This window comes from Euphorbia lathyris, chromosome 8 (assembly GCF_963576675.1).
Source record: "Euphorbia lathyris chromosome 8, ddEupLath1.1, whole genome shotgun sequence".
In the NCBI taxonomy this organism is placed as follows: domain Eukaryota; kingdom Viridiplantae; phylum Streptophyta; class Magnoliopsida; order Malpighiales; family Euphorbiaceae; genus Euphorbia; species Euphorbia lathyris.
Genome location: NC_088917.1, coordinates 59,173,714 through 59,195,477, shown reverse-complemented (window position 1 = coordinate 59,195,477; position 21,764 = coordinate 59,173,714). Strand labels below are relative to the sequence as shown.

Below are 21,764 nucleotides of genomic sequence, written 5' to 3'. Positions count from 1 at the left end.
GGAAAAAAAAGGTTTGGGGGTGCAACACGAGGACTTTCAAAGAGGTCACCCATCTTAGTACTACTCTCGCCCAAGCACGTTTAACTTCAGAGTTCTGATGGGATCCGGTGCATTAGTGCTGGTATGATCGCACCCGTCATCCTACGCCCCCTCGCCGCATATATCCCATCCCTCTCATTTAAAATATAGATAATTGAATCTAAAAAATGGTAAAAATTCATAAATTCACCAAATTTTCAATCAAAGAAACCGATTTTAGGGAAAATACGGGCACAAGCTCCCTTCGGGAATAAACAAAAGATGCTGCGGGGAAAAAAAAGGTTTGGGGGTGCAACACGAGGACTTTCAAAGAGGTCACCCATCTTAGTACTACTCTCGCCCAAGCACGTTTAACTTCAGAGTTCTGATGGGATCCGGTGCATTAGTGCTGGTATGATCGCACCCGTCATCCTACGCTCCCTCGCCGTATATATCTCATCCCTCTAATTTAAAATATAGATAATTGAATCTAAAAAATGGTAAAAATTCGTAAATTCACCAAATTTTCAGTGAAAGAAACCGATTTTAGGGAAAATGTGGGGACAAGCTCCCTTCGGGAATAAACAAAAGATGCTGCGGGAAAAAAAAAGATTTGGGGGTGCAACACGAGGACTTCCCAAGAGGTCACCCATCTTAGTACTACTCTCGCCCAAGCACGTTTAACTTCGGAGTTCTGATGGGATCCGGTGCATTAGTGCTGGTATGATCGCACCCGTCATCCTACGCTCCCTCGCCGCATATATCCCATCCCTCTCATTTAAAATATAGATAATTGAATCTAAAAAATGGTAAAAATTCGTAAATTCAACAAATTTCCAGTGAAAGAAACCGATTTTAGGGAAAGTGCGGGGACAAGCTCCCTTCGGGAATAAACAAAAGATGCTGCCGGAAAAAAAAGGTTTGGGGGTGCAACACGAGGACTTCCCAAGAGGTCACCCATCTTAGTACTACTCTCGCCCAAGCACGTTTCACTTCGGAGTTCTGATAGGATCCGGTGCATTAGTGCTGGTATGATCGCACCCCTCATCCTACGCTCCCTCGCCGCATATATCCCATCCCTCTCATTTAAACTATACATAATTGAATCTAAAAAATGGTAAAAATTCGTAAATTCACCAAATTTTCAGTGAAAGAAACCGATTTTAGGGAAAATACGGGCACAGGCTCCCTTCGGGAATAAACAAAAGATGATGCGGGAAAAAAAAAGGTTTGGGGGTGCAACACGAGGACTTCCTAAGAGGTCACCCATCTTAGTACTACTCTCGCCCAAGCACGTTTCACTTCGGAGTTCTGATGGGATCCGGTGCATTAGTTCTGGTATGTTCGCACCCGTCATCCTACGCTCCCTCGCCGTATATATCCTATCCCTCTCATTTAAAATATAGATAATTGAATCTAAAAAATGGTAAAAATTCGTAAATTCACCAAATTTTCAGTGAAAGAAACTGATTTTAGGGAAAATACGGGGACAAGCTCCCTTCGGGAATAAACAAAAGATGCTGCGGGAAAAAAAAGGTTTGGCGGTGCAACACGAGGACTTCCCAAGAGGTCACCCATCTTAGTACTACTCTTGCCCAAGCACGTTTAACTTCGGAGTTCTAATGGTATCCCGTGCATTAGTGCTGATATGATCGCACCCGTTATCCTACGCTGCCTCGCCGCATATATCCCATCCCTCTCATTTAAAATATAGATAATTGAATCTAAAAAATGGTAAAATTTCGTAAATTCACCAAATTTCCAGTGAAAGAAACCGATTTTAGGGAAAGTGCGGGGACAAGCTCCCTTCGGGAATAAACAAAAGATGCTGCCGGAAAAAAAAGGTTTGGGGGTGCAACACGAGGACTTCCCAAGAGGTCACCCATCTTAGTACTACTCTCGCCAAAGCACGTTTCACTTCGGAGTTCTGATTGGATCCGGTGCATTAGTGCTGGTATGATCGCACCCGTCATCCTACGCTCCCTCGCCGCATATATCCCATCCCTCTCATTTAAAATATAGATAATTGAATCTAAAAAATGGTAAAAATTCGTAAATTCACCAAATTTTCAGTGAAAGAAACCGATTTTAGGGAAAATACGGGCACAGGCTCCCTTCGGGAATAAACAAAAGATGCTGCGGGAAAAAAAAGGTTTGGGGGTACAACACGAGGACTTCCCAAGAGGTCACCTATCTTAGTACTACTCTTGCCCAAGCACGTTTGACTTCGGAGTTCTGATGGGATCCGGTGTATTAGTGCTGGTATGATCGCACCCGTCATCCTACGCTCCCTCGCCGTATATATCCTATCCCTCTCATTTAAAATATAGATAATTGAATCTAAAAAATGGTAAAAATTCGTAAATTCACCAAATTTTCAGTGAAAGAAACTGATTTTAGGGAAAATACGGGGACAAGCTCCCTTCGGGAATAAACAAAAGATGCTGCGGGAAAAAAAAGGTTTGGCGGTGCAACACGAGGACTTCCCAAGAGGTCACCCATCTTAGTACTACTCTTGCCCAAGCACGTTTAACTTCGGAGTTCTAATGGTATCCCGTGCATTAGTGCTGATATGATCGCACCCGTTATCCTACGCTGCCTCGCCGCATATATCCCATCCCTCTCATTTAAAATATAGATAATTGAATCTAAAAAATGGTAAAATTTCGTAAATTCACCAAATTTCCAGTGAAAGAAACCGATTTTAGGGAAAGTGCGGGGACAAGCTCCCTTCGGGAATAAACAAAAGATGCTGCCGGAAAAAAAAGGTTTGGGGGTGCAACACGAGGACTTCCCAAGAGGTCACCCATCTTAGTACTACTCTCGCCAAAGCACGTTTCACTTCGGAGTTCTGATTGGATCCGGTGCATTAGTGCTGGTATGATCGCACCCGTCATCCTACGCTCCCTCGCCGCATATATCCCATCCCTCTCATTTAAAATATAGATAATTGAATCTAAAAAATGGTAAAAATTCGTAAATTCACCAAATTTTCAGTGAAAGAAACCGATTTTAGGGAAAATACGGGCACAGGCTCCCTTCGGGAATAAACAAAAGATGCTGCGGGAAAAAAAAGGTTTGGGGGTACAACACGAGGACTTCCCAAGAGGTCACCTATCTTAGTACTACTCTTGCCCAAGCACGTTTGACTTCGGAGTTCTGATGGGATCCGGTGTATTAGTGCTGGTATGATCGCACCCGTCATCCTACGCTCCCTCGCCGCATATATCCCATCCCTCTCATTTAAAATATAGATAATTGAATCTAAAAAATGGTAAAAATTCGTAAATTCAACAAATTTTCAATGAAAGAAACCGATTTTAGGGAAAATACGGGGACAAGCTCCCTTCGGGAATAAACAAAAGATGCTGCGGGAAAAAAAAGGTTTGGGGGTGCAACACGAGGACTTCCCAAGAGGTCACCCATCTTAGTACTACTCTCGCCCAAGCGCATTTAACTTCGGAGTTCTGATGGGATCCGGTGTATTAGTGCTGGTATGATCGCACTCGTCATCCTACGCTCCCTCGCCGCATATATCCCATCCCTCTCATTTAAAATATACATAATTGAATCTAAAAAATGGTAAAAATTCGTAAATTCACCAAATTTTCAGTGAAAGAAACCGATTTTAGGGAAAATACGGGCACAAGTTCCCTTTGGGAATAAACAAAAGATGCTGCGGGAAAAAAAAGGTTTGGGGGTGCAACACGAGGACTTTCCAAGAGGTCAACCATCTTAGTGCTACTCTCGCCCAAGCACGTTTAACTTCGGAGTTCTGATGGGATCCGGTGCATTAGTTCTGGTATGTTCGCACCCGTCATCCTACGCTCCCTCGCCGCATATATCCCATCCCTCTCATTTAAAATATAGATAATTGAATCTAAAAAATGGTAAAAATTCGTAAATTCTCCAAATTTTCAGTGAAAGAAACCGATTTTAGGGAAAATACGGGGACAAGCTCCCTTCGGGAATAAACAAAAGATACTGCGGGAAAAAAAAAGGTTTGGGGGTGCAACACGAGGACTTCCTAAGAGGTCACCCATCTTAGTACTACTCTCGCCCAAGCACGTTTCACTTCGGAGTTCTGATGGGATCCGGTGCATTAGTTCTGGTATGTTCGCACCCGTCATCCTACGCTCCCTCGCCGTATATATCCTATCCCTCTCATTTAAAATATAGATAATTGAATCTAAAAAATGGTAAAAATTCGTAAATTCACCAAATTTTCAGTGAAAGAAACTGATTTTAGGGAAAATACGGGGACAAGCTCCCTTCGGGAATAAACAAAAGATGCTGCGGGAAAAAAAAGGTTTGGCGGTGCAACACGAGGACTTCCCAAGAGGTCACCCATCTTAGTACTACTCTTGCCCAAGCACGTTTAACTTCGGAGTTCTAATGGTATCCCGTGCATTAGTGCTGATATGATCGCACCCGTTATCCTACGCTGCCTCGCCGCATATATCCCATCCCTCTCATTTAAAATATAGATAATTGAATCTAAAAAATGGTAAAATTTCGTAAATTCACCAAATTTCCAGTGAAAGAAACCGATTTTAGGGAAAGTGCGGGGACAAGCTCCCTTCGGGAATAAACAAAAGATGCTGCCGGAAAAAAAAGGTTTGGGGGTGCAACACGAGGACTTCCCAAGAGGTCACCCATCTTAGTACTACTCTCGCCAAAGCACGTTTCACTTCGGAGTTCTGATTGGATCCGGTGCATTAGTGCTGGTATGATCGCACCCGTCATCCTACGCTCCCTCGCCGCATATATCCCATCCCTCTCATTTAAAATATAGATAATTGAATCTAAAAAATGGTAAAAATTCGTAAATTCACCAAATTTTCAGTGAAAGAAACCGATTTTAGGGAAAATACGGGCACAGGCTCCCTTCGGGAATAAACAAAAGATGCTGCGGGAAAAAAAAGGTTTGGGGGTACAACACGAGGACTTCCCAAGAGGTCACCTATCTTAGTACTACTCTTGCCCAAGCACGTTTGACTTCGGAGTTCTGATGGGATCCGGTGTATTAGTGCTGGTATGATCGCACCCGTCATCCTACGCTCCCTCGCCGCATATATCCCATCCCTCTCATTTAAAATATAGATAATTGAATCTAAAAAATGGTAAAAATTCGTAAATTCAACAAATTTTCAATGAAAGAAACCGATTTTAGGGAAAATACGGGGACAAGCTCCCTTCGGGAATAAACAAAAGATGCTGCGGGAAAAAAAAGGTTTGGGGGTGCAACACGAGGACTTCCCAAGAGGTCACCCATCTTAGTACTACTCTCGCCCAAGCGCATTTAACTTCGGAGTTCTGATGGGATCCGGTGTATTAGTGCTGGTATGATCGCACTCGTCATCCTACGCTCCCTCGCCGCATATATCCCATCCCTCTCATTTAAAATATACATAATTGAATCTAAAAAATGGTAAAAATTCGTAAATTCACCAAATTTTCAGTGAAAGAAACCGATTTTAGGGAAAATACGGGCACAAGTTCCCTTTGGGAATAAACAAAAGATGCTGCGGGAAAAAAAAGGTTTGGGGGTGCAACACGAGGACTTTCCAAGAGGTCAACCATCTTAGTGCTACTCTCGCCCAAGCACGTTTAACTTCGGAGTTCTGATGGGATCCGGTGCATTAGTTCTGGTATGTTCGCACCCGTCATCCTACGCTCCCTCGCCGCATATATCCCATCCCTCTCATTTAAAATATAGATAATTGAATCTAAAAAATGGTAAAAATTCGTAAATTCTCCAAATTTTCAGTGAAAGAAACCGATTTTAGGGAAAATACGGGGACAAGCTCCCTTCGGGAATAAACAAAAGATACTGCGGGAAAAAAAAAGGTTTGGGGGTGCAACACGAGGACTTCGCAAGAGGTCACCCATCTTAGTACTACTCTCGCCCAAGCACGTTTAACTTCGGAGTTCTAATGGGATCCGGTGCATTAGTGCTGGTATGATCGCACCCGTCATCCTACGCTGCCTCGCCGCATATATCCCATCCCTCTCATTTAAAATATAGATAATTGAATCTAAAAAATGGTAAAAATGCGTAAATTCACCAAATTTTCAGTGAAAGAAACCGATTTTAGGGAAAATACGGGGACAAGCTCCCTTCGGGAATAAACAAAAGATTTTGCGGGGAAAAAAAAGGTTTGGGGGTGCAACACGAGGACTTCCTAAGAGGTCACCTATCTTAGTACTACTCTGGCCCAAGCATGTTTAACTTCGGAGTTCTGATGGGATCCGGTGCATTAGTGCTGGTATAATCGCACCCGTCATCCTACGCTCCCTCACCGCATATATCCCATCCCTCTCATTTAAAATATAGATAATTGAATCTAAAAAATGGTAAAAATTCGTAAATTCACCAAATTTTCAGTGAAAGAAACCGATGTTAGGGAAAATACGGGCACAAGCTCCCTTCGGGAATAAACAAAAGATGCTGCGGGAAAAAAAAAGGTTTGGGTGTGCAACACGAGGACTTCCTAAGAGGTCACCTATCTTAGTACTACTCTGGCCCAAGCATGTTTAACTTCGGAGTTCTGATGGGATCCGGTGCATTAGTGCTGGTATGATCGCACCCGTCATCCTACGCTGCCTCGCCGCATATATCCCATCCCTCTCATTTAAAATATAGATAATTGAATCTAAAAAATGGTAAAAATTCGTAAATTCACCAAATTTTCAGTGAAAGAAACCGATTTTAGGGAAAATACGGGGACAAGCTCCCTTCGGGAATAAACAAAAGATGTTGCGGGGAAAAAAAAGGTTTGGGGGTGCAACACGAGGACTTCCTAAGAGGTCACCTATCTTAGTACTACTCTGGCCCAAGCATGTTTAACTTCGGAGTTCTGATGGGATCCGGTGCATTAGTGCTGGTATGATCGCACCCGTCATCCTACGCTCCCTCGCCGTATATATCCCATCCCTCTCATTTAAAATATAGATAATTGAATATAAAAAATGGTAAAAATTCGTAAATTCACCAAATTTTCAGTGAAAGAAACCGATGTTAGGGAAAATACGGGCACAAGCTCCCTTCGGGAATAAACAAAAGATAATGCGGGAAAAAAAAAGGTTTGGGTGTGCAACACGAGGACTTCCCAAGAGGTCACCCATTTTAATACTACTCTCACCCATGCACGTTTAGCTTCGGAGTTCTGATGGGATCCGGTGCATTAGTGCTGGTATGATCGCACCCATCATCCTACGCTCCCTCGCCGCATATATCCCATCCCTCTCATTTAAAATATAGATAATTGAATCTAAAAAATGGTAAAAATTCGTAAATTCACCAAATTTTCAGTGAAAGAAACCGATTTTAGGGAAAATACAGGGACAAGCTCCCTTCGGGAATAAACAAAAGATGTTGCGGGAAAAAAAAAAGGTTAGGGGGTGCAACACGAGGACTTCCCAAGAGGTCACCCATCTTAGTACTACTCTCGCCTAAACACGTTTAACTTCGGGGTTCTGATGGGATCCGGTGCATTAGTGCTGGTATGATCGCACCGGTCATCCTACGCTCCCTCGCCGCATATATCCCATCCCTCCCATTTAAAATATAGATAATTGAATCTAAAAAATGGTAAAAATTCGTAAATTCACCAAATATTCAGTGAAAGAAACCGATTTTAGGGAAAATACGGGCATAAGCTCCCTTCGGGAATAAACAAAAATGCTGCGGGAAAAAAAAGGTTTGGGGGTGCAACACGAGGACTTCCCAAGAGGTCACCCATCTTAGTACTACTCTCGCCCAAGCACGTTTCACTTCGGAGTTCTGATGGGATGCGGTGCATTAGTGCTGGTATGATCGCACCCGTCATCCTACGCTCCCTCGCCGCATATATCCCATCCCTCTCATTTAAAATATAGATAATTGAATCTAAAAAATGGTAAAAATTCGTAAATTCACCAAATTTTCAGTGAAAGAAATCGATTTTAGGGAAAATACGGGGACAAGCTCCCTTCGGGAATAAACAAAAGATGCTGCGGGAAAAAAAAAGGTTTAGGGGTGCAACACGAGGACTTCCCAAGAGGTCACCCATCTTAGTACTACTCTCGCCAAAGCACGTTTCACTTCGGAGTTCTGATTGGATCCGGTGCATTAGTGCTGGTATGATCGCACCCGTCATCCTACGCTCCCTCGCCGCATATATCCCATCCCTCTCATTTAAAATATAGATAATTGAATCTAAAAAATGGTAAAAATTCGTAAATTCACCAAATTTTCAGTGAAAGAAACCGATTTTAGGGAAAATACGGGCACAAGCTCCCTTTGGGAATAAACAAAAGATGGTGCGGGAAAAAAAAGGTTTGGGGGTGCAACACGAGGACTTTCCAAGAGGTCAACCATCTTAGTGCTACTCTCGCCCAAGCACGTTTAACTTCGGAGTTCTGATGGGATCCGGTGTATTAGTTCTGGTATGTTCGCACCCGTCATCCTACGCTCCCTCGCCGCATATATCCCATCCCGCTCATTTAAAATATAGATAATTGAATCTAAAAAATGGTAAAAATTCGTAAATTCTCCAAATTTTCAGTGAAAGAAACCGATTTTAGGGAAAATACGGGCACAAGCTCCCTTCGGGAATAAACAAAAGATGCTGCGGGAAAAAAAAGGTTTGGGGGTGCAACACGAGGACTTTCCAAGAGGTCAACCATCTTAGTGCTACTCTCGCCCAAGCACGTTTAACTTCGTAGTTCTGATAGGATCCGGTGCATTAGTTCTGGTATGTTCGCACCCATCATCCTACGCTCCCTCGCCGCATATATCCCACCCCTCTCATTTAAAATATAGATAATTGAATCTAAAAAATGGTAAAAATTCGTAAATTCACCAAATTTTCAGTGAAAGAAACCGATTTTATGGAAAATACGGGGACAAGCTCCCTTCAGGAATAAACAAAAGATACTGCGGGAAAAAAAAGGTTTGGGGGTGCAACACGAGGACTTCCCAAGAGGTCACCCATCTTAGTACTAGTCTCGCCCAAGCACGTTTATCTTCGGAGTTCTGATGGGATCCAGTGCATTAGTGCTGGTATGATCGCACCCGTCATCCTACGCTCCCTCGACGTATATATCCCATCCCTCTCATTTAAAATATAGATAATTGAATCTAAAAAATGGTAAAAATTCGTAAATTCACCAAAGTTTCAGTGAAAGAAACCGATTTTAGGGAAAATACGGGGACAAGCTCCCTTCGGGAATAAACAAAAGATGCTGCGGGAAAAAAAAAGGTTTGGGGGTGCAACACGAGGACTTTCCAAGAGGTCAACCATCTTAGTCCTACCCTCGCCCAAGCACGTTTAACTTCGGAGTTCTGATGGGATCCGGTGCATTAGTGCTGGTATGATCGCACCCGTCATCCTATGCTGCCTCGCCGCATATATCCCATCCCTCTCATTTAAAATATAGATAATTGAATCTAAAAAATGGTAAAAATTCGTAAATTCACCAAATTTTCAGTGAAAGAAACCGATTTTAGGGAAAATACGGGGACAAGCTCCCTTCGGGAATAAACAAAAGATGTTGCGGGGAAAAAAAAGGTTTGGGGGTGCAACACGAGGACTTCTTAAGAGGTCACCTATCTTAGTACTACTCTCACCCAAGCATGTTTAACTTCGGAGTTCTGATGGGATCCGGTGCATTAGTGCTGGTATAATCGCACCCGTCATCCTACGCTCCCTCGCCGCATATATCCCATCCCTCTCATTTAAAATATAGATAATTGAATTTAAAAAATGGTAAAAATTCATAAATTCACCAAATTTTCAGTCAAAGAAACCGATTTTAGGGAAAATACGGGGACAAGCTCCCTTCGGGAATAAACAAAAGATGTTGCGGGAAAAAAAAGGTTTGGGGGTGCAACACGAGGACTTCCCAAGAGGTCACCCATCTTAGTACTACTCTCGCCCAAGCAGATTTAACTTCGGAGTTCTAATGGGATCCGGTGCATTAGTGCTGGTATGATCGCACCCGTCATCCTACGCCCCCTCGCCGCATATATCCCATCCCTCTCATTTAAAATATAGATAATTGAATCTAAAAAATGGTAAAAATTCGTAAATTCACCAAATTTTCAATGAAAGAAACCGATTTTAGGGAAAATACGGGCACAAGCTCACTCGGGAATAAACAAAAGATGCTGCGGGGAAAAAAAGGTTTGGGGGTGCAACACGAGGACTTCCCAAGAGGTCACCCATCTAAGTACTACTCTCGCCCAAGCACGTTTATCTTCGGAGTTCTGATGGGATCCAGTGCATTAATGCTGGTATGATCGCACCCGTCATCCTACGCTCCCTCGCCGTATATATCCCATCCCTCTCATTTAAAATATAGATAATTGAATCTAAAAAATGGTAAAAATTCGTAAATTCACCAAATTTTCAGTGAAAGAAACCGATGTTAGGGAAAATACGGGCACAAGCTCCCTTCGGGAATAAACAAAAGATGTTGCGGGAAAAAAAAAGGTTTGGGGGTGCAACACGAGGACTTCCCAAGAGGTCACCCATTTTAGTACTACTCTCACCCATTCACGTTTCACTTCGGAGTTCTGATGGGATCCAGTGCATTAGTGCTGGTATGATCGCACCCATCATCCTACGCTCCCTCGCCGCATATATCCCATCCCTCTCATTTAAAATATAGATAATTGAATCTAAAAAATGGTAAAAATTCGTAAATTCACCAAATTTTCAATGAAAGAAACCGATTTTAGGGAAAATACGGGCACAAGCTCCCTTCGTGAATAAACAAAAGATGCTGCGGGGAAAAAAAGGTTTGGGGGTGCAACACGAGGACTTCCCAAGAGGTCACCCATCTTAGTACTACTCTCGCCCAAGCACGTTTATCTTCGGAGTTCTGATTGGATCCAGTGCATTAGTGCTGGTATGATTACACCGGTCATCTTACGCTCCCTCGCCGTATATATCCCATCCCTCTCATTTAAAATATAGATAATTGAATCTAAAAAATGGTAAAAATTCGTAAATTCACCAAATTTTCAGTGAAAGAAACCGATGTTAGGGAAAATACGGGCACAAGCTCCCTTTGGGAATAAACAAAAGATGCTGCGGGAAAAAAAAAGGTTTGGGGGTGCAACACGAGGACTTCCCAAGAGGTCACCCATTTTAGTACTACTCTCACCCATGCTCGTTTAACTTCGGAGTTCTGATGGGATCCGGTGCATTAGTGCTGGTATGATCGCACCCATCATCCTACGCTCCCTCGCCGCATATATCCCATCCCTCTCATTTAAAATATAGATAATTGAATCTAAAAATGGTAAAAAATCGTAAATTCACCAAATTTTCAGTGAAAGAAACCGATTTTAGGGAAAATACAGGGACAAGCTCCCTTCGGGAATAAACAAAAGATGCTGCGGGAAAAAAAAAGGTTAGGGGGTGCAACACGAGGACTTCCCAAGAGGTCACCTATCTTAGTACTACTCTCGCCTAAACACGTTTAACTTCGGAGTTCTGATGGGATCCGGTGCATTAGTGCTGGTATGATCGCACTGGTCATCCTACGCTCCCTCGCCGCATATATCCCATCCCTCTCATTTAAAATATAGATAATTGAATCTAAAAAATGGTAAAAATTCGTAAATTCACCAAATATTCAGTGAAAGAAACCGATTTTAGGGAAAATACGGGCACAAGCTCCCTTCGGGAATAAACAAAAATGCTGCGGGAAAAAAAAGGTTTGGGGGTGCAACACGAGGACTTTCCAAGAGGTCACCCATCTTAGTACTACTCTCGCCCAAGCACGTTTAACTTCGGAGTTCTGATGGGATCCGGTGCATTAGTGCTGGTATGATCGCACCCGTCATCCTACGCTCCCACGCCGCATATATCCCATCCCTCTCATTTAAAATATACACAATTGAATCTAAAAAATTGTTAAAATTCGTAAATTCACCAATTTTTTAGTGAAAGAAACCGATTTTAGGGAAAATACGGGCACAAGCTCCCTTCGAGAATAAACAAAAGATGCTGCGGGAAAAAAAAGGTTTGGGGGTGCAACACGAGGACTTCCTAAGAGGTCACCCATCTTAGTGCTACTCTCGCCCAAGCACGTTTATCTTCGGAGTTCTGATGGGATCCGGTGCATTAGTTCTGGTATGTTCGCACCCGTCATCCTACGCTCCCTCGCCGCATATATCTCATCCCTCTCATTTAAAATATAGATAATTGAATCTAAAAAATGGTAAAAATTCGTAAATTCACCAAATTTTCAGTGAAAGAAACCGATTTTAGGGAAAATATGGGGACAAGCTCCCTTCGGGAATAAACAAAAGATAGTGCGGGAAAAAAAAGGTTTGGGGGTGCAACACGAGGACTTCCCAAGAGGTCACCCATCTTAGTACTACTCTCGCCCAAGAACGTTTGACTTCGGAGTTCTAATGGGATCCGATGCATTAGTGCTGGTATGATCGCACCCGTCATCCTACGTTGCCTCGCCGCATATATCCCATCCCTCTCATTTAAAATATAGATATTTGAATCTAAAAAATGGTAAAAATTCGTAAATTCACCAAATTTTCAGTGAAAGAAACCGATTTTAGGGAAAATACGGGGACAAGCTCCCTTCGGGAATAAACTAAAGATGTTGCGGGGAAAAAAAAGGTTTGGGGGTGCAACACGAGGACTTCCCAAGAGGTCACCTATCTTAGTACTACTCTCGCCCAAGCACGTTTAACTTCGGAGTTCTGATGGGATCCGGTGCATTAGTGCTGGTATAATCGCACCCGTCATCCTACGCTCCCTCGCCGCATATATCCCATCCCTCTCATTTAAAATATAGATAATTGAATCTAAAAAATGGTAAAAATTCATAAATTCACCAAATTTTCAGTGAAAGAAACCGATTTTAGGGAAAATACGGGGACAAGCTCCCTTCGGGAATAAACAAAAGATAGTGCGGGAAAAAAAAGGTTTGGGGGTGCAACACGAGGACTTCCCAAGAGGTCACCCATCTTAGTACTACTCTCGCCCAAGCAGATTTAACTTCGGAGTTCTAATGGGATCCGGTGCATTAGTGCTGGTATGATCGCACCCGTCATCCTACGCCCCCTCGCCGCATATATCCCATCCCTCTCATTTAAAATATAGATAATTGAATCTAAAAAATGGTAAAAATTCATAAATTCACCAAATTTTCAATGAAAGAAACCGATTTTAGGGAAAATACGGGCACAAGCTCCCTTCGGGTATAAACAAAAGATGCTGCGGGGAAAAAAAAGGTTTGGAGGTGCAACACGAGGACTTCCCAAGAGGTCACCCATCTTAGTACTACTCTCGCCCAAGCACGTTTAACTTCGGAGTTCTGATGGGATCCGGTGCATTAGTGCTGGTATGATCGCACCCGTCATCCTATGCTCCCTCGCCGCATATATCCCATCCCTCTCATTTAAAATATAGATAATTGAATCTAAAAAATGGTAAAAATTCGTAAATTCACCAAATTTTCAGTGAAAGAAACCGATTTTAGGGAAAATACGGGGACAAGCTCCCTTCGGGAATAAACAAAAGATGTTGCGGGAAAAAAAAGGTTTGGGGGTGCAACACGAGGACTTCCCAAGAGGTCACCCATCTTAGTACTACTCTCGCCAAAGCACGTTTCTCTTCGGAGTTCTGATTGGATCCGGTGCATTAATGCTGGTATGATCGCACCCATCATCCTACGCTCCCTCGCCGCATATATCCCATCCCTATCATTTAAAATATAGATAATTGAATCTAAAAATGGTAAAAATTCGTAAATTCACCAAATTTTCAGTGAAAGAAACCGATTTTAGGGAAAATACGGGGACAAGCTCCCTTTGGGAATAAACAAAAGATGCTGTGAGAAAAAAAAAAGGTTTGGGGGTGCAACACGAGGACTTCCCAAGAGGTCACCCATCTTAGTACTACGCTCGCCAATGCACGTTTAACTTCGGAGTTCTGATTGGATCCGGTGCATTAGTGTTGGTATGATCGCACCCGTCATCCTACGCTCCCTCGCTGCATATATCCCATCCCTCCCATTTAAAATATAGATAATTGAATCTAAAAAATGGTAAAAATTCATAAATTCACCAAATTTTCAGTGAAAGAAACCGATTTTAGGGAAAATACGGGGACAAGCTCCCTTCGGGAATAAACAAAAGATGCTGCGGGAAAAAAAAGGTTTGGGGGTGCAACACGAGGACTTCCCAAGAGGTCACCCATCTTAGTACTACTCTCGCCAAAGCACGTTTCACTTCGGAGTTCTGATTGGATCCGGTGCATTAGTGTTGGTATGATTGCACCTGTCATCCTACGCTCCCTCGCCGCATATATCTCATCCCTCTCATTTAAAATATAGATAATTGAATCTAAAAAATGGTAAAAATTCATAAATTCACCAAATTTTCAGTGAAAGAAACCGATTTTACGGAAAATACGGGGACAAGGTCCCTTGGGGAATAAACAAAAGATGCTGCGGGAAAAAAAAGGTTTGGGGGTGCAACACGAGGACTTCCCAAGAGGTCACTTATCTTAGTACTACTCTCGCCCAAGCACATTTAACTTCGGAGTTCTGATGGGATCCGGTGCATTAGTGCTGGTATGATCGCACCCGTCATCCTACGCTCCCTCGCCGCATATATCCCATCCCTCTCATTTAAAATATAGATAATTGAATCTAAAAAATGGTAAAAATTCATAAATTCACCAAATTTTCAGTGAAAGAAACCGATTTTAGGGAAAATACGCTGACAAGCTCCCTTCGGGAATAAACAAAAGATGCTGCGGGAAAAAAAAAGGTTTGGGGATGCAACACGAGGACTTCCCAAGAGGTCACCGATCTAGTACTACTCTCGCCCAAGCACGTTTAACTTCGGAGTTCTGATGGGATCCGGTGCATTAGTGCTGGTATGATCGCACCCGTCATCCTACGCTCCCTCGCCGCATATATCCCATCCATCTCATTTAAAATATAGGTAATTGAATCTAAAAAATGGTAAAAATTCGTAAATTCACCAAATATTCAGTGAAAGAAACCGATTTTACGGAAAATACGGGGACAAGCTCCCTTCGGGAATAAACAAAAATGCTGCGGGAAAAAAAAAGGTTTGGGGGTGCAACAGGAGGACTTCCCAAGAGGTCACCCATCTTAGTACTACTCTCGCCCAAGCACGTTTCACTTCGGAGTTCTGATGGGATCCGGTGCATTAGTGCTGGTATGATCGCACCCGTCATCCTACGCTCCCTCGCCGCATATATCCCATCCCTCTCATTTAAAATATAGATAATTGAATCTAAAAAATGGTAAAAATTCGTAAATTCACCAAATTTTCAGTGAAAGAAATCGATTTTAGGGAAAATACGGGGACAAGCTCCCTTCGGGAATAAACAAAAGATGCTGCGGGAAAAAAAAAGGTTTGCTGGTGCAACACGAGGACTTCCCAAGAGGTCACCCATCTTAGTACTACTCTCGCCAAAGCACGTTTCACTTCGGAGTTCTGATTGCACCCGGTGCATTAGTGCTGGTATGATCGCACCCGTCATCCTACGCTCCCTCGCCGCATATATCCCATCCCTCTCATTTAAAATATAGATAATTCAATCTAAAAAATGGTAAAAATTCGTAAATTCACCAAATTTTCAGTGAAAGAAACCGATTTTAGGGAAAATACGGGCACAAGACTTTCCAAGAGGCAACCATCTTAGTGCTACTCTCGCCCAAGCACGTTTAACTTCGGAGTTCTGATGGGATCCGGTGCATTAGTTCTGGTATGTTCGCACCCGTCATCCTACGCTCCCTCGCCGCATATATCCCACCCCTCTCATTTAAAATATAGATAATTGAATCTAAAAAATGGTAAAAATTCGTAAATTCTCCAAATTTTCAGTGAAAGAAACCGATTTTAGGGAAAATACGGGCACAAGCTCCCTTCGGGAATAAACAAAAGATGCTGCGGGAAAAAAAAGGTTTGGGGGTGCAACACGAGGACTTTCCAAGAGGTCAACCATCTTAGTGCTACTCTCGCCCAAGCACGTTTAACTTCGTAGTTCTGATGGGATCCGGTGCATTAGTTCTGGTATGTTCGCACCCGTCATCCTACGCTCCCTCGCCGCATATATCCCACCCCTCTCATTTAAAATATAGATAATTGAATCTAAAAAATGGTAAAAATTCGTAAATTCACCAAATTTTCAGTGAAAGAAACCGATTTTATGGAAAATACGGGGACAAGCTCCCTTCAGGAATAAACAAAAGATACTGCGGGAAAAAAAAAGGTTTGGGGGTGCAACACGAGGACTTCCCAAGAGGTCACCCATCTTAGTACTACTCTCGCCCAAGCCCGTTTATCTTCGGAGTTCTGATGGGATCCAGTTCATTAGTGCTGGTATGATCGCACCCGTCATCCTACGCTCCCTCGCCGTATATATCCCATCCCTCTCATTTAAAATATAGATAATTGAATCTAAAAAATGGTAAAAATTCGTAAATTCACCAAAGTTTCAGTGAAAGAAACCGATTTTAGGGAAAATACGGGGACAAGCTCCCTTCGGGAATAAACAAAAGATGCTGCGGGAAAAAAAAAGGTTTGGGGGTGCAACACGAGGACTTTCCAAGAGGTCAACCATCTTAGTGCTACTCTCGCCCAAGCACGTTTAACTTCGGAGTTCTGATGGGATCCGGTGCATTAGTGCTGGTATGATCGCACCCGTCATCCTACGCTGCCTCGCCGCATATATCCCATCCCTCTCATTTAAAATATAGATAATTGAATCTAAAAAATGGTAAAAAATCGTAAATTCACCAAATTTTCAGTGAAAGAAACCGATTTTAGGGAAAATACGGGGACAAGCTCCCTTCGGGAATAAACAAAAGATGTTGCGGGGAAAAAAAAGGTTTGGGGGTGCAACACGAGGACTTCCTAAGAGGTCACCTATCTTAGTACTACTCTCGCCCAAGCATGTTTAACTTCGGAGTTCTGATGGGATCCGGTGCATTAGTGCTGGTATAATCGCACCCGTCATCCTACGCTCCCTCGCCGCATATATCCCATCCCTCTCATTTAAAATATAGATAATTGAATCTAAAAAATGGTAAAAATTCATAAATTCACCAAATTTTCAGTCAAAGAAATCGATTTTAGGGAAAATACGGGGACAAGCTCCCTTCGGGAATAAACAAAAGATGCTGCGGGAAAAAAAAAGGTTTGGGGGTGCAACACGAGGACTTCCCAAGAGGTCACCCATCTTAGTACTACTCTCGCCCAAGCAGATTTAACTTCGGAGTTCTAATGGGATCCGGTGCATTAGTGCTGGTATGATCGCACCCGTCATCCTACGCCCCCATCTAAGTACTTCTCTCGCCCAAGCACGTTTATCTTCGGAGTTCTGATGGGATCCAGTGCATTAATGCTGGTATGATCGCACCCGTCATCCTACGCTCCCTCGCCGTATATATCCCATCCCTCTCATTTAAAATATAGATAATTGAATCTAAAAAATGGTAAAAATTCGTAAATTCACCAAATTTTCAGTGAAAGAAACCGATGTTAGGGAAAATACGGGCACAAGCTCCCTTCGGGAATAAACAAAAGATGCTGCGGGAAAAAAAAAGGTTTGGGAGTGCAACACGAGGACTTCCCAAGAGGTCACCCATTTTAGTACTACTCTCACCCATGCACGTTTAACTTCGGAGTTCTGATGGGATCCGGTGCATTAGTGCTGGTATGATCGCACCCATCATCCTACGCTCCCTCGCCGCATATATCCCATCCCTCTCATTTAAAATATAGATAATTGAATCTAAAAAATGGTAAAAATTCGTAAATTCACCAAATTTTTAATGAAAGAAACCGATTTTAGGGAAAATACGGGCACAAGCTCCCTTCGGGAATAAACAAAAGATGCTGCGGGGAAAAAAAGGTTTGGGGGTGCAACACGAGGACTTCCCAAGAGGTCACCCATCTTAGTACTACTCTCGCCCAAGCACGTTTATCTTCGGAGTTCTGATTGGATCCAGTGCATTAGTGCTGGTATGATCACACCCGTCATCTTACGCTCCCTCGCCGTATATATCCCATCCCTCTCATTTAAAATATAGATAATTGAATCTAAAAAATGGTAAAAATTCGTAAATTCACCAAATTTTCAGTGAAAGAAACTGATGTTAGGGAAAATACGGGCACAAGCTCCCTTCGGGAATAAACAAAAGATGCTGCGGGAAAAAAAAAGGTTTAGGGGTGCAACACGAGGACTTCCCAAGAGGTCACCCATTTTAGTACTACTCTCACCCATGCACGTTTAACTTCGGAGTTCTGATGGGATCCGGTGCATTAGTGCTGGTATGATCGCACCCATCATCCTACGCTCCCTCGCCGCATATATCCCATCCCTCTCATTTAAAATATAGATAATTGAATCTAAAAATGGTAAAAATTCGTAAATTCACCAAATTTTCAGTGAAAGAAACCGATTTTAGGGAAAATACAGGGACAAGCTCCCTTCGGGAATAAACAAAAGATGTTGCGGGAAAAAAAAAGGTTAGGGGGTGCAACACGAGGACTTCTCAAGAGGTCACCCATCTTAGTACTACTCTCGCCTAAACACGTTTAACTTCGGAGTTCTGATGGGATCCGGTGCATTAGTGCTGGTATGATCGCACCGGTCATCCTACGCTCCCTCGCCGCATATATCCCATCCCTCTCATTTAAAATATAGATAATTGAATCTAAAAAATGGTAAAAATTCGTAAATTCACCAAATATTCAGTGAAAGAAACCGATTTTAGGGAAAATACGGGCACAAGCTCCCTTCGGGAATAAACAAAAATGCTGCGGGAAAAAAAAGGTTTGGGGGTGCAACACGAGGACTTCCCAAGAGGTCACCCATCTTAGTACTACTCTCGCCCAAGCAAGTTTAACTTCGGAGTTCTGATGGGATCCGGTGGATTAGTGCTGGTATGATCGCACCCGTCATCCTACGCTCCCACGCCGCATATATCCCATCCCTCTCATTTAAAATATACACAATTGAATCTAAAAAATTGTTAAAATTCGTAAATTCACCAAATTTTTAGTGAAAGAAACCGATTTTAGGGAAAATACGGGCACAAGCTCCCTTCGGGAATAAACAAAAGATGCTGCGGGAAAAAAAAGGTTTGGGGGTGCAACACGAGGACTTCCTAAGAGGTCACCCTTCTTAGTGCTACTCTCGCCCAAGCACGTTTATCTTCGGAGTTCTGATGGGATCCAGTGCATTAGTTCTGGTATGTTCGCACCCGTCATCCTACGCTCCCTCGCCGCATATATCTCATCCCTCTCATTTAAAATATAGATAATTGAATCTAAAAAATGGTAAAAATTCGTAAATTCACCAAATTTTCAGTGAAAGAAACCGATTTTAGGGAAAATACGGGGACAAGCTCCCTTCGGGAATAAACAAAAGATACTGCGGGAAAAAAAAGGTTTGGGGGTGCAACACGAGGACGTCCCAAGAGGTCACCCATCTTAGTACTACTCTCGCCCAAGCACGTTTAACTTCGGAGTTCTAATGGGATCCGATGCATTAGTGCTGGTATGATCGCACCCGTCATCCTACGTTGCCTCGCCGAATATATCCCATCCCTCTCATTTAAAATATAGATATTTGAATCTAAAAAATGGTAAAAATTCGTAAATTCACCAAATTTTCAGTGAAAGAAACCGATTTTAGGGAAAATACGGGGACAAGCTCCCTTCGGGAATAAACAAAAGATGTTGCGGGGAAAAAAAGGTTTGGGGGTGCAACACGAGGACTTCCCAAGAGGGCACCTATCTTAGTACTACTCTCGCCCAAGCACGTTTAACTTCGGAGTTCTGATGGGATCCGGTGCATTAGTGCTGGTATAATCGCACCCGTCATCCTACGCTCCCTTGCCGCATATATCTCATCCCTCTCATTTAAAATATAGATAATTGAATCTAAAAAATGGTAAAAATTCATAAATTCACCAAATTTTCAGTGAAAGAAACCGATTTTAGGGAAAATACGGGGACAAGCTCCCTTCGGGAATAAACAAAAGATGCTGCGGGAAAAAAAAGGTTTGGGGGTGCAACATGAGGACTTCCCAAGAGGTCACCCATCTTAGTACTACTCTCGCCCAAGCAGATTTAACTTCGGAGTTCTAATGGGATCCGGTGCATTAGTGCTGGTATGATCGCACCCATCATCCTATGCCCCCTCGCCGCATATATCCCATCCCTCTCATTTAAAATATAGATAATTGAATCTAAAAAATGGTAAAAATTCATAAATTCACCAAGTTTTCAATGAAAGAAACCGATTTTAGGGAAAATACGGGCACAAGCTCCCTTCGGGTATAAACAAAAGATGATGTGGGGAAAAAAAAGGTTTGGGGGTGCAACACGAGGACTTCCCAAGAGGTCACCGATCTAGTACTACTCTTGCCCAAGCACGTTTAATTTCGGAGTTCTGATGGGATCCGGTGCATTAGTGCTGGTATGATCGCACCCGTCATCCTACGCTCCCTCGCCGCATATATCCCATCCCTCTCATTTAAAATATAGATAATTGAATCTAAAAAATGGTAAAAATTCGTAAATTCACCAAATTTTCAATGAAAGAAACCGATTTTAGGGAAAATATGGGCACAAGCTCCCTTCGGGAATAAACAAAAGATGCTGCGGGGAAAAAAAAGGTTTGGGGGTGCAACACGAGGACTTCCCAAGAGGTCACCCATCTTAGTACTACTCTCGCCCAAGCACGTTTAACTTCGGAGTTCTGATGGGATCCGGTGCATTAGTGCTGGTATGATCGCACAGGTCATCCTACGCTCCCTCGCCGCATATATCCCATCCCTCTCATTTAAAATATAGATAATTGAATCTAAAAAATGGTAAAAATTCGTAAATTCACCAAATTTTCATTGAAAGAAACCGATTTTAGGGAAAATACGGGCACAAGCTCCCTTCGGGAATAAACAAAAGATGCTGCGGGAAAAAAAAAAGAAGGTTTGGGGGTGCAACACGAGGACTTCCCAAGAGGTCACCGATCTAGTACTACTCTCGCCCAAGCACATTTAACTTCGGAGTTCTGATGGGATCCGGTGCATTAGTGCTGATATGATCGCACCCGTCATCCTACGTTCCCTCACCGCATATATCCCATCCCTCTCATTTAAAATATAGATAATTGAATCTAAAAAATGGTAAAAATTCGTAAATTCACCAAATTTTCAGTGAAAGAAACCGATTTTAGGGAAAATACGGGGACAAGCTCCCTTGGGGAATAAACAAAAGATGCTGTGGGAAAAAAAAAGGTTTGGGGGTGCAACACGAGGACTTCCCAAGAGGTCACCCATCTTAGTACTACTCTCTTCCAAGCACGTTTAGCTTCGGAGTTCTGATGGGATCCGGTGCATTAGTGCTGGTATGATCGCACCCGTCATCCTACGTTCCCTCACCGTATATATCCCATCCCTCTCATTTAAAATATAGATAATTGAATCTAAAAAATGGTAAAAATTCGTAAATTCACCAAATTTTCAGTGAAAGAAACCGATTTTAGGGAAAATACGGGGACAAGCTCCCTTGGGGAATAAACAAAAGATGCTGCGGGAAAAAAAGGTTTGGGGGTGCAACACGAGGACTTCCCAAGAGGTCACCCATCTTAGTACTACTCTCGCCCAAGCACGTTTATCTTCGGAGTTCTGATGGGATCCGGTGCATTAGTGCTGGTATGATCGCACCCGTCATC

General features: G+C 42.8%; 68 non-coding genes and 3 pseudogenes across 68 annotated transcripts; all 71 read right to left on the bottom strand.

Moving 5' to 3' along the window:
• Positions 1 to 16: 16 nt before the first annotated feature.
• On the bottom strand, positions 17 to 135 carry LOC136204679 (5S ribosomal RNA). The gene has a single exon (XR_010675509.1). It is a non-coding gene; the product is annotated as a 5S ribosomal RNA (ribosomal RNA).
• A 190-nt stretch (positions 136 to 325) lies between these two features.
• LOC136204678 (5S ribosomal RNA) lies at positions 326 to 444 on the bottom strand. Its single transcript, XR_010675508.1, has one exon. It is a non-coding gene; the product is annotated as a 5S ribosomal RNA (ribosomal RNA).
• A 190-nt stretch (positions 445 to 634) lies between these two features.
• Positions 635 to 753, bottom strand: LOC136204736 (5S ribosomal RNA). The gene has a single exon (XR_010675562.1). It is a non-coding gene; the product is annotated as a 5S ribosomal RNA (ribosomal RNA).
• A 189-nt stretch (positions 754 to 942) lies between these two features.
• LOC136204564 (5S ribosomal RNA) lies at positions 943 to 1,061 on the bottom strand. Its single transcript, XR_010675398.1, has one exon. It is a non-coding gene; the product is annotated as a 5S ribosomal RNA (ribosomal RNA).
• A 190-nt stretch (positions 1,062 to 1,251) lies between these two features.
• Positions 1,252 to 1,370, bottom strand: LOC136204709 (5S ribosomal RNA). Its single transcript, XR_010675536.1, has one exon. It is a non-coding gene; the product is annotated as a 5S ribosomal RNA (ribosomal RNA).
• Positions 1,371 to 1,559: 189 nt separating this feature from the next.
• LOC136204859 (5S ribosomal RNA) lies at positions 1,560 to 1,678 on the bottom strand. Its single transcript, XR_010675680.1, has one exon. It is a non-coding gene; the product is annotated as a 5S ribosomal RNA (ribosomal RNA).
• A 189-nt stretch (positions 1,679 to 1,867) lies between these two features.
• Positions 1,868 to 1,986, bottom strand: LOC136204741 (5S ribosomal RNA). Its single transcript, XR_010675567.1, has one exon. It is a non-coding gene; the product is annotated as a 5S ribosomal RNA (ribosomal RNA).
• A 189-nt stretch (positions 1,987 to 2,175) lies between these two features.
• Positions 2,176 to 2,294, bottom strand: LOC136204761 (5S ribosomal RNA). The gene has a single exon (XR_010675587.1). It is a non-coding gene; the product is annotated as a 5S ribosomal RNA (ribosomal RNA).
• Positions 2,295 to 2,483: 189 nt separating this feature from the next.
• LOC136204856 (5S ribosomal RNA) lies at positions 2,484 to 2,602 on the bottom strand. Its single transcript, XR_010675678.1, has one exon. It is a non-coding gene; the product is annotated as a 5S ribosomal RNA (ribosomal RNA).
• Positions 2,603 to 2,791: 189 nt separating this feature from the next.
• Positions 2,792 to 2,910, bottom strand: LOC136204740 (5S ribosomal RNA). Its single transcript, XR_010675566.1, has one exon. It is a non-coding gene; the product is annotated as a 5S ribosomal RNA (ribosomal RNA).
• A 189-nt stretch (positions 2,911 to 3,099) lies between these two features.
• On the bottom strand, positions 3,100 to 3,218 carry LOC136204760 (5S ribosomal RNA). Its single transcript, XR_010675586.1, has one exon. It is a non-coding gene; the product is annotated as a 5S ribosomal RNA (ribosomal RNA).
• Positions 3,219 to 3,407: 189 nt separating this feature from the next.
• LOC136204641 (5S ribosomal RNA) lies at positions 3,408 to 3,526 on the bottom strand. The gene has a single exon (XR_010675472.1). It is a non-coding gene; the product is annotated as a 5S ribosomal RNA (ribosomal RNA).
• Positions 3,527 to 3,715: 189 nt separating this feature from the next.
• Positions 3,716 to 3,834, bottom strand: LOC136204840 (5S ribosomal RNA). The gene has a single exon (XR_010675663.1). It is a non-coding gene; the product is annotated as a 5S ribosomal RNA (ribosomal RNA).
• Positions 3,835 to 4,024: 190 nt separating this feature from the next.
• Positions 4,025 to 4,143, bottom strand: LOC136204708 (5S ribosomal RNA). Its single transcript, XR_010675535.1, has one exon. It is a non-coding gene; the product is annotated as a 5S ribosomal RNA (ribosomal RNA).
• A 189-nt stretch (positions 4,144 to 4,332) lies between these two features.
• LOC136204855 (5S ribosomal RNA) lies at positions 4,333 to 4,451 on the bottom strand. Its single transcript, XR_010675677.1, has one exon. It is a non-coding gene; the product is annotated as a 5S ribosomal RNA (ribosomal RNA).
• A 189-nt stretch (positions 4,452 to 4,640) lies between these two features.
• On the bottom strand, positions 4,641 to 4,759 carry LOC136204739 (5S ribosomal RNA). Its single transcript, XR_010675565.1, has one exon. It is a non-coding gene; the product is annotated as a 5S ribosomal RNA (ribosomal RNA).
• Positions 4,760 to 4,948: 189 nt separating this feature from the next.
• Positions 4,949 to 5,067, bottom strand: LOC136204759 (5S ribosomal RNA). The gene has a single exon (XR_010675585.1). It is a non-coding gene; the product is annotated as a 5S ribosomal RNA (ribosomal RNA).
• Positions 5,068 to 5,256: 189 nt separating this feature from the next.
• On the bottom strand, positions 5,257 to 5,375 carry LOC136204640 (5S ribosomal RNA). The gene has a single exon (XR_010675471.1). It is a non-coding gene; the product is annotated as a 5S ribosomal RNA (ribosomal RNA).
• A 189-nt stretch (positions 5,376 to 5,564) lies between these two features.
• On the bottom strand, positions 5,565 to 5,683 carry LOC136204839 (5S ribosomal RNA). Its single transcript, XR_010675662.1, has one exon. It is a non-coding gene; the product is annotated as a 5S ribosomal RNA (ribosomal RNA).
• Positions 5,684 to 5,873: 190 nt separating this feature from the next.
• Positions 5,874 to 5,992, bottom strand: LOC136205008 (5S ribosomal RNA). Its single transcript, XR_010675816.1, has one exon. It is a non-coding gene; the product is annotated as a 5S ribosomal RNA (ribosomal RNA).
• Positions 5,993 to 6,182: 190 nt separating this feature from the next.
• LOC136204811 (5S ribosomal RNA) lies at positions 6,183 to 6,301 on the bottom strand. Its single transcript, XR_010675635.1, has one exon. It is a non-coding gene; the product is annotated as a 5S ribosomal RNA (ribosomal RNA).
• Positions 6,302 to 6,491: 190 nt separating this feature from the next.
• On the bottom strand, positions 6,492 to 6,610 carry LOC136204825 (5S ribosomal RNA). Its single transcript, XR_010675649.1, has one exon. It is a non-coding gene; the product is annotated as a 5S ribosomal RNA (ribosomal RNA).
• A 190-nt stretch (positions 6,611 to 6,800) lies between these two features.
• LOC136204787 (5S ribosomal RNA) lies at positions 6,801 to 6,919 on the bottom strand. Its single transcript, XR_010675613.1, has one exon. It is a non-coding gene; the product is annotated as a 5S ribosomal RNA (ribosomal RNA).
• A 190-nt stretch (positions 6,920 to 7,109) lies between these two features.
• On the bottom strand, positions 7,110 to 7,228 carry LOC136204762 (5S ribosomal RNA). The gene has a single exon (XR_010675588.1). It is a non-coding gene; the product is annotated as a 5S ribosomal RNA (ribosomal RNA).
• Positions 7,229 to 7,419: 191 nt separating this feature from the next.
• Positions 7,420 to 7,538, bottom strand: LOC136204805 (5S ribosomal RNA). The gene has a single exon (XR_010675630.1). It is a non-coding gene; the product is annotated as a 5S ribosomal RNA (ribosomal RNA).
• A 188-nt stretch (positions 7,539 to 7,726) lies between these two features.
• On the bottom strand, positions 7,727 to 7,845 carry LOC136204673 (5S ribosomal RNA). Its single transcript, XR_010675503.1, has one exon. It is a non-coding gene; the product is annotated as a 5S ribosomal RNA (ribosomal RNA).
• Positions 7,846 to 8,035: 190 nt separating this feature from the next.
• LOC136204738 (5S ribosomal RNA) lies at positions 8,036 to 8,154 on the bottom strand. Its single transcript, XR_010675564.1, has one exon. It is a non-coding gene; the product is annotated as a 5S ribosomal RNA (ribosomal RNA).
• A 189-nt stretch (positions 8,155 to 8,343) lies between these two features.
• Positions 8,344 to 8,462, bottom strand: LOC136204844 (5S ribosomal RNA). The gene has a single exon (XR_010675666.1). It is a non-coding gene; the product is annotated as a 5S ribosomal RNA (ribosomal RNA).
• Positions 8,463 to 8,651: 189 nt separating this feature from the next.
• LOC136204875 (5S ribosomal RNA) lies at positions 8,652 to 8,770 on the bottom strand (annotated as a pseudogene).
• Positions 8,771 to 8,959: 189 nt separating this feature from the next.
• Positions 8,960 to 9,078, bottom strand: LOC136204592 (5S ribosomal RNA). The gene has a single exon (XR_010675425.1). It is a non-coding gene; the product is annotated as a 5S ribosomal RNA (ribosomal RNA).
• A 190-nt stretch (positions 9,079 to 9,268) lies between these two features.
• On the bottom strand, positions 9,269 to 9,387 carry LOC136204754 (5S ribosomal RNA). The gene has a single exon (XR_010675580.1). It is a non-coding gene; the product is annotated as a 5S ribosomal RNA (ribosomal RNA).
• A 190-nt stretch (positions 9,388 to 9,577) lies between these two features.
• LOC136204804 (5S ribosomal RNA) lies at positions 9,578 to 9,696 on the bottom strand. Its single transcript, XR_010675629.1, has one exon. It is a non-coding gene; the product is annotated as a 5S ribosomal RNA (ribosomal RNA).
• A 189-nt stretch (positions 9,697 to 9,885) lies between these two features.
• LOC136204608 (5S ribosomal RNA) lies at positions 9,886 to 10,004 on the bottom strand. The gene has a single exon (XR_010675440.1). It is a non-coding gene; the product is annotated as a 5S ribosomal RNA (ribosomal RNA).
• A 188-nt stretch (positions 10,005 to 10,192) lies between these two features.
• LOC136204605 (5S ribosomal RNA) lies at positions 10,193 to 10,311 on the bottom strand. Its single transcript, XR_010675437.1, has one exon. It is a non-coding gene; the product is annotated as a 5S ribosomal RNA (ribosomal RNA).
• A 190-nt stretch (positions 10,312 to 10,501) lies between these two features.
• On the bottom strand, positions 10,502 to 10,620 carry LOC136204808 (5S ribosomal RNA). The gene has a single exon (XR_010675633.1). It is a non-coding gene; the product is annotated as a 5S ribosomal RNA (ribosomal RNA).
• A 189-nt stretch (positions 10,621 to 10,809) lies between these two features.
• Positions 10,810 to 10,928, bottom strand: LOC136204791 (5S ribosomal RNA). Its single transcript, XR_010675617.1, has one exon. It is a non-coding gene; the product is annotated as a 5S ribosomal RNA (ribosomal RNA).
• A 190-nt stretch (positions 10,929 to 11,118) lies between these two features.
• Positions 11,119 to 11,237, bottom strand: LOC136204696 (5S ribosomal RNA). The gene has a single exon (XR_010675525.1). It is a non-coding gene; the product is annotated as a 5S ribosomal RNA (ribosomal RNA).
• Positions 11,238 to 11,426: 189 nt separating this feature from the next.
• LOC136204817 (5S ribosomal RNA) lies at positions 11,427 to 11,545 on the bottom strand. The gene has a single exon (XR_010675641.1). It is a non-coding gene; the product is annotated as a 5S ribosomal RNA (ribosomal RNA).
• A 188-nt stretch (positions 11,546 to 11,733) lies between these two features.
• LOC136204467 (5S ribosomal RNA) lies at positions 11,734 to 11,852 on the bottom strand. The gene has a single exon (XR_010675310.1). It is a non-coding gene; the product is annotated as a 5S ribosomal RNA (ribosomal RNA).
• Positions 11,853 to 12,041: 189 nt separating this feature from the next.
• On the bottom strand, positions 12,042 to 12,160 carry LOC136204832 (5S ribosomal RNA). Its single transcript, XR_010675655.1, has one exon. It is a non-coding gene; the product is annotated as a 5S ribosomal RNA (ribosomal RNA).
• Positions 12,161 to 12,349: 189 nt separating this feature from the next.
• LOC136204703 (5S ribosomal RNA) lies at positions 12,350 to 12,468 on the bottom strand. The gene has a single exon (XR_010675530.1). It is a non-coding gene; the product is annotated as a 5S ribosomal RNA (ribosomal RNA).
• Positions 12,469 to 12,658: 190 nt separating this feature from the next.
• LOC136204562 (5S ribosomal RNA) lies at positions 12,659 to 12,777 on the bottom strand. Its single transcript, XR_010675396.1, has one exon. It is a non-coding gene; the product is annotated as a 5S ribosomal RNA (ribosomal RNA).
• A 189-nt stretch (positions 12,778 to 12,966) lies between these two features.
• On the bottom strand, positions 12,967 to 13,085 carry LOC136204607 (5S ribosomal RNA). Its single transcript, XR_010675439.1, has one exon. It is a non-coding gene; the product is annotated as a 5S ribosomal RNA (ribosomal RNA).
• A 190-nt stretch (positions 13,086 to 13,275) lies between these two features.
• Positions 13,276 to 13,394, bottom strand: LOC136204613 (5S ribosomal RNA). Its single transcript, XR_010675445.1, has one exon. It is a non-coding gene; the product is annotated as a 5S ribosomal RNA (ribosomal RNA).
• A 189-nt stretch (positions 13,395 to 13,583) lies between these two features.
• On the bottom strand, positions 13,584 to 13,702 carry LOC136204814 (5S ribosomal RNA). Its single transcript, XR_010675638.1, has one exon. It is a non-coding gene; the product is annotated as a 5S ribosomal RNA (ribosomal RNA).
• Positions 13,703 to 13,892: 190 nt separating this feature from the next.
• LOC136204835 (5S ribosomal RNA) lies at positions 13,893 to 14,011 on the bottom strand. Its single transcript, XR_010675658.1, has one exon. It is a non-coding gene; the product is annotated as a 5S ribosomal RNA (ribosomal RNA).
• A 189-nt stretch (positions 14,012 to 14,200) lies between these two features.
• LOC136204843 (5S ribosomal RNA) lies at positions 14,201 to 14,319 on the bottom strand. Its single transcript, XR_010675665.1, has one exon. It is a non-coding gene; the product is annotated as a 5S ribosomal RNA (ribosomal RNA).
• A 189-nt stretch (positions 14,320 to 14,508) lies between these two features.
• Positions 14,509 to 14,627, bottom strand: LOC136204695 (5S ribosomal RNA). The gene has a single exon (XR_010675524.1). It is a non-coding gene; the product is annotated as a 5S ribosomal RNA (ribosomal RNA).
• A 190-nt stretch (positions 14,628 to 14,817) lies between these two features.
• LOC136204745 (5S ribosomal RNA) lies at positions 14,818 to 14,935 on the bottom strand. The gene has a single exon (XR_010675571.1). It is a non-coding gene; the product is annotated as a 5S ribosomal RNA (ribosomal RNA).
• A 189-nt stretch (positions 14,936 to 15,124) lies between these two features.
• LOC136204651 (5S ribosomal RNA) lies at positions 15,125 to 15,243 on the bottom strand. The gene has a single exon (XR_010675482.1). It is a non-coding gene; the product is annotated as a 5S ribosomal RNA (ribosomal RNA).
• Positions 15,244 to 15,433: 190 nt separating this feature from the next.
• Positions 15,434 to 15,552, bottom strand: LOC136204874 (5S ribosomal RNA; annotated as a pseudogene).
• Positions 15,553 to 15,678: 126 nt separating this feature from the next.
• Positions 15,679 to 15,796, bottom strand: LOC136204877 (5S ribosomal RNA; annotated as a pseudogene).
• A 189-nt stretch (positions 15,797 to 15,985) lies between these two features.
• On the bottom strand, positions 15,986 to 16,104 carry LOC136204872 (5S ribosomal RNA). Its single transcript, XR_010675692.1, has one exon. It is a non-coding gene; the product is annotated as a 5S ribosomal RNA (ribosomal RNA).
• A 190-nt stretch (positions 16,105 to 16,294) lies between these two features.
• LOC136204763 (5S ribosomal RNA) lies at positions 16,295 to 16,413 on the bottom strand. Its single transcript, XR_010675589.1, has one exon. It is a non-coding gene; the product is annotated as a 5S ribosomal RNA (ribosomal RNA).
• A 190-nt stretch (positions 16,414 to 16,603) lies between these two features.
• Positions 16,604 to 16,722, bottom strand: LOC136204749 (5S ribosomal RNA). Its single transcript, XR_010675575.1, has one exon. It is a non-coding gene; the product is annotated as a 5S ribosomal RNA (ribosomal RNA).
• A 190-nt stretch (positions 16,723 to 16,912) lies between these two features.
• LOC136204725 (5S ribosomal RNA) lies at positions 16,913 to 17,031 on the bottom strand. Its single transcript, XR_010675551.1, has one exon. It is a non-coding gene; the product is annotated as a 5S ribosomal RNA (ribosomal RNA).
• Positions 17,032 to 17,221: 190 nt separating this feature from the next.
• Positions 17,222 to 17,340, bottom strand: LOC136204606 (5S ribosomal RNA). Its single transcript, XR_010675438.1, has one exon. It is a non-coding gene; the product is annotated as a 5S ribosomal RNA (ribosomal RNA).
• Positions 17,341 to 17,630: 290 nt separating this feature from the next.
• LOC136204598 (5S ribosomal RNA) lies at positions 17,631 to 17,749 on the bottom strand. The gene has a single exon (XR_010675430.1). It is a non-coding gene; the product is annotated as a 5S ribosomal RNA (ribosomal RNA).
• A 189-nt stretch (positions 17,750 to 17,938) lies between these two features.
• On the bottom strand, positions 17,939 to 18,057 carry LOC136204706 (5S ribosomal RNA). Its single transcript, XR_010675533.1, has one exon. It is a non-coding gene; the product is annotated as a 5S ribosomal RNA (ribosomal RNA).
• A 190-nt stretch (positions 18,058 to 18,247) lies between these two features.
• On the bottom strand, positions 18,248 to 18,366 carry LOC136204588 (5S ribosomal RNA). Its single transcript, XR_010675421.1, has one exon. It is a non-coding gene; the product is annotated as a 5S ribosomal RNA (ribosomal RNA).
• A 189-nt stretch (positions 18,367 to 18,555) lies between these two features.
• Positions 18,556 to 18,674, bottom strand: LOC136204726 (5S ribosomal RNA). The gene has a single exon (XR_010675552.1). It is a non-coding gene; the product is annotated as a 5S ribosomal RNA (ribosomal RNA).
• A 188-nt stretch (positions 18,675 to 18,862) lies between these two features.
• On the bottom strand, positions 18,863 to 18,981 carry LOC136204589 (5S ribosomal RNA). Its single transcript, XR_010675422.1, has one exon. It is a non-coding gene; the product is annotated as a 5S ribosomal RNA (ribosomal RNA).
• A 189-nt stretch (positions 18,982 to 19,170) lies between these two features.
• LOC136204871 (5S ribosomal RNA) lies at positions 19,171 to 19,289 on the bottom strand. The gene has a single exon (XR_010675691.1). It is a non-coding gene; the product is annotated as a 5S ribosomal RNA (ribosomal RNA).
• A 189-nt stretch (positions 19,290 to 19,478) lies between these two features.
• LOC136204684 (5S ribosomal RNA) lies at positions 19,479 to 19,597 on the bottom strand. The gene has a single exon (XR_010675514.1). It is a non-coding gene; the product is annotated as a 5S ribosomal RNA (ribosomal RNA).
• Positions 19,598 to 19,786: 189 nt separating this feature from the next.
• Positions 19,787 to 19,905, bottom strand: LOC136204647 (5S ribosomal RNA). Its single transcript, XR_010675478.1, has one exon. It is a non-coding gene; the product is annotated as a 5S ribosomal RNA (ribosomal RNA).
• Positions 19,906 to 20,094: 189 nt separating this feature from the next.
• On the bottom strand, positions 20,095 to 20,213 carry LOC136204748 (5S ribosomal RNA). Its single transcript, XR_010675574.1, has one exon. It is a non-coding gene; the product is annotated as a 5S ribosomal RNA (ribosomal RNA).
• A 190-nt stretch (positions 20,214 to 20,403) lies between these two features.
• Positions 20,404 to 20,521, bottom strand: LOC136204834 (5S ribosomal RNA). The gene has a single exon (XR_010675657.1). It is a non-coding gene; the product is annotated as a 5S ribosomal RNA (ribosomal RNA).
• Positions 20,522 to 20,711: 190 nt separating this feature from the next.
• Positions 20,712 to 20,830, bottom strand: LOC136204563 (5S ribosomal RNA). The gene has a single exon (XR_010675397.1). It is a non-coding gene; the product is annotated as a 5S ribosomal RNA (ribosomal RNA).
• Positions 20,831 to 21,024: 194 nt separating this feature from the next.
• LOC136204789 (5S ribosomal RNA) lies at positions 21,025 to 21,142 on the bottom strand. Its single transcript, XR_010675615.1, has one exon. It is a non-coding gene; the product is annotated as a 5S ribosomal RNA (ribosomal RNA).
• A 190-nt stretch (positions 21,143 to 21,332) lies between these two features.
• Positions 21,333 to 21,451, bottom strand: LOC136204672 (5S ribosomal RNA). Its single transcript, XR_010675502.1, has one exon. It is a non-coding gene; the product is annotated as a 5S ribosomal RNA (ribosomal RNA).
• A 188-nt stretch (positions 21,452 to 21,639) lies between these two features.
• Positions 21,640 to 21,758, bottom strand: LOC136204938 (5S ribosomal RNA). The gene has a single exon (XR_010675749.1). It is a non-coding gene; the product is annotated as a 5S ribosomal RNA (ribosomal RNA).
• Between the last annotated feature and the right edge of the window lie 6 nt (positions 21,759 to 21,764).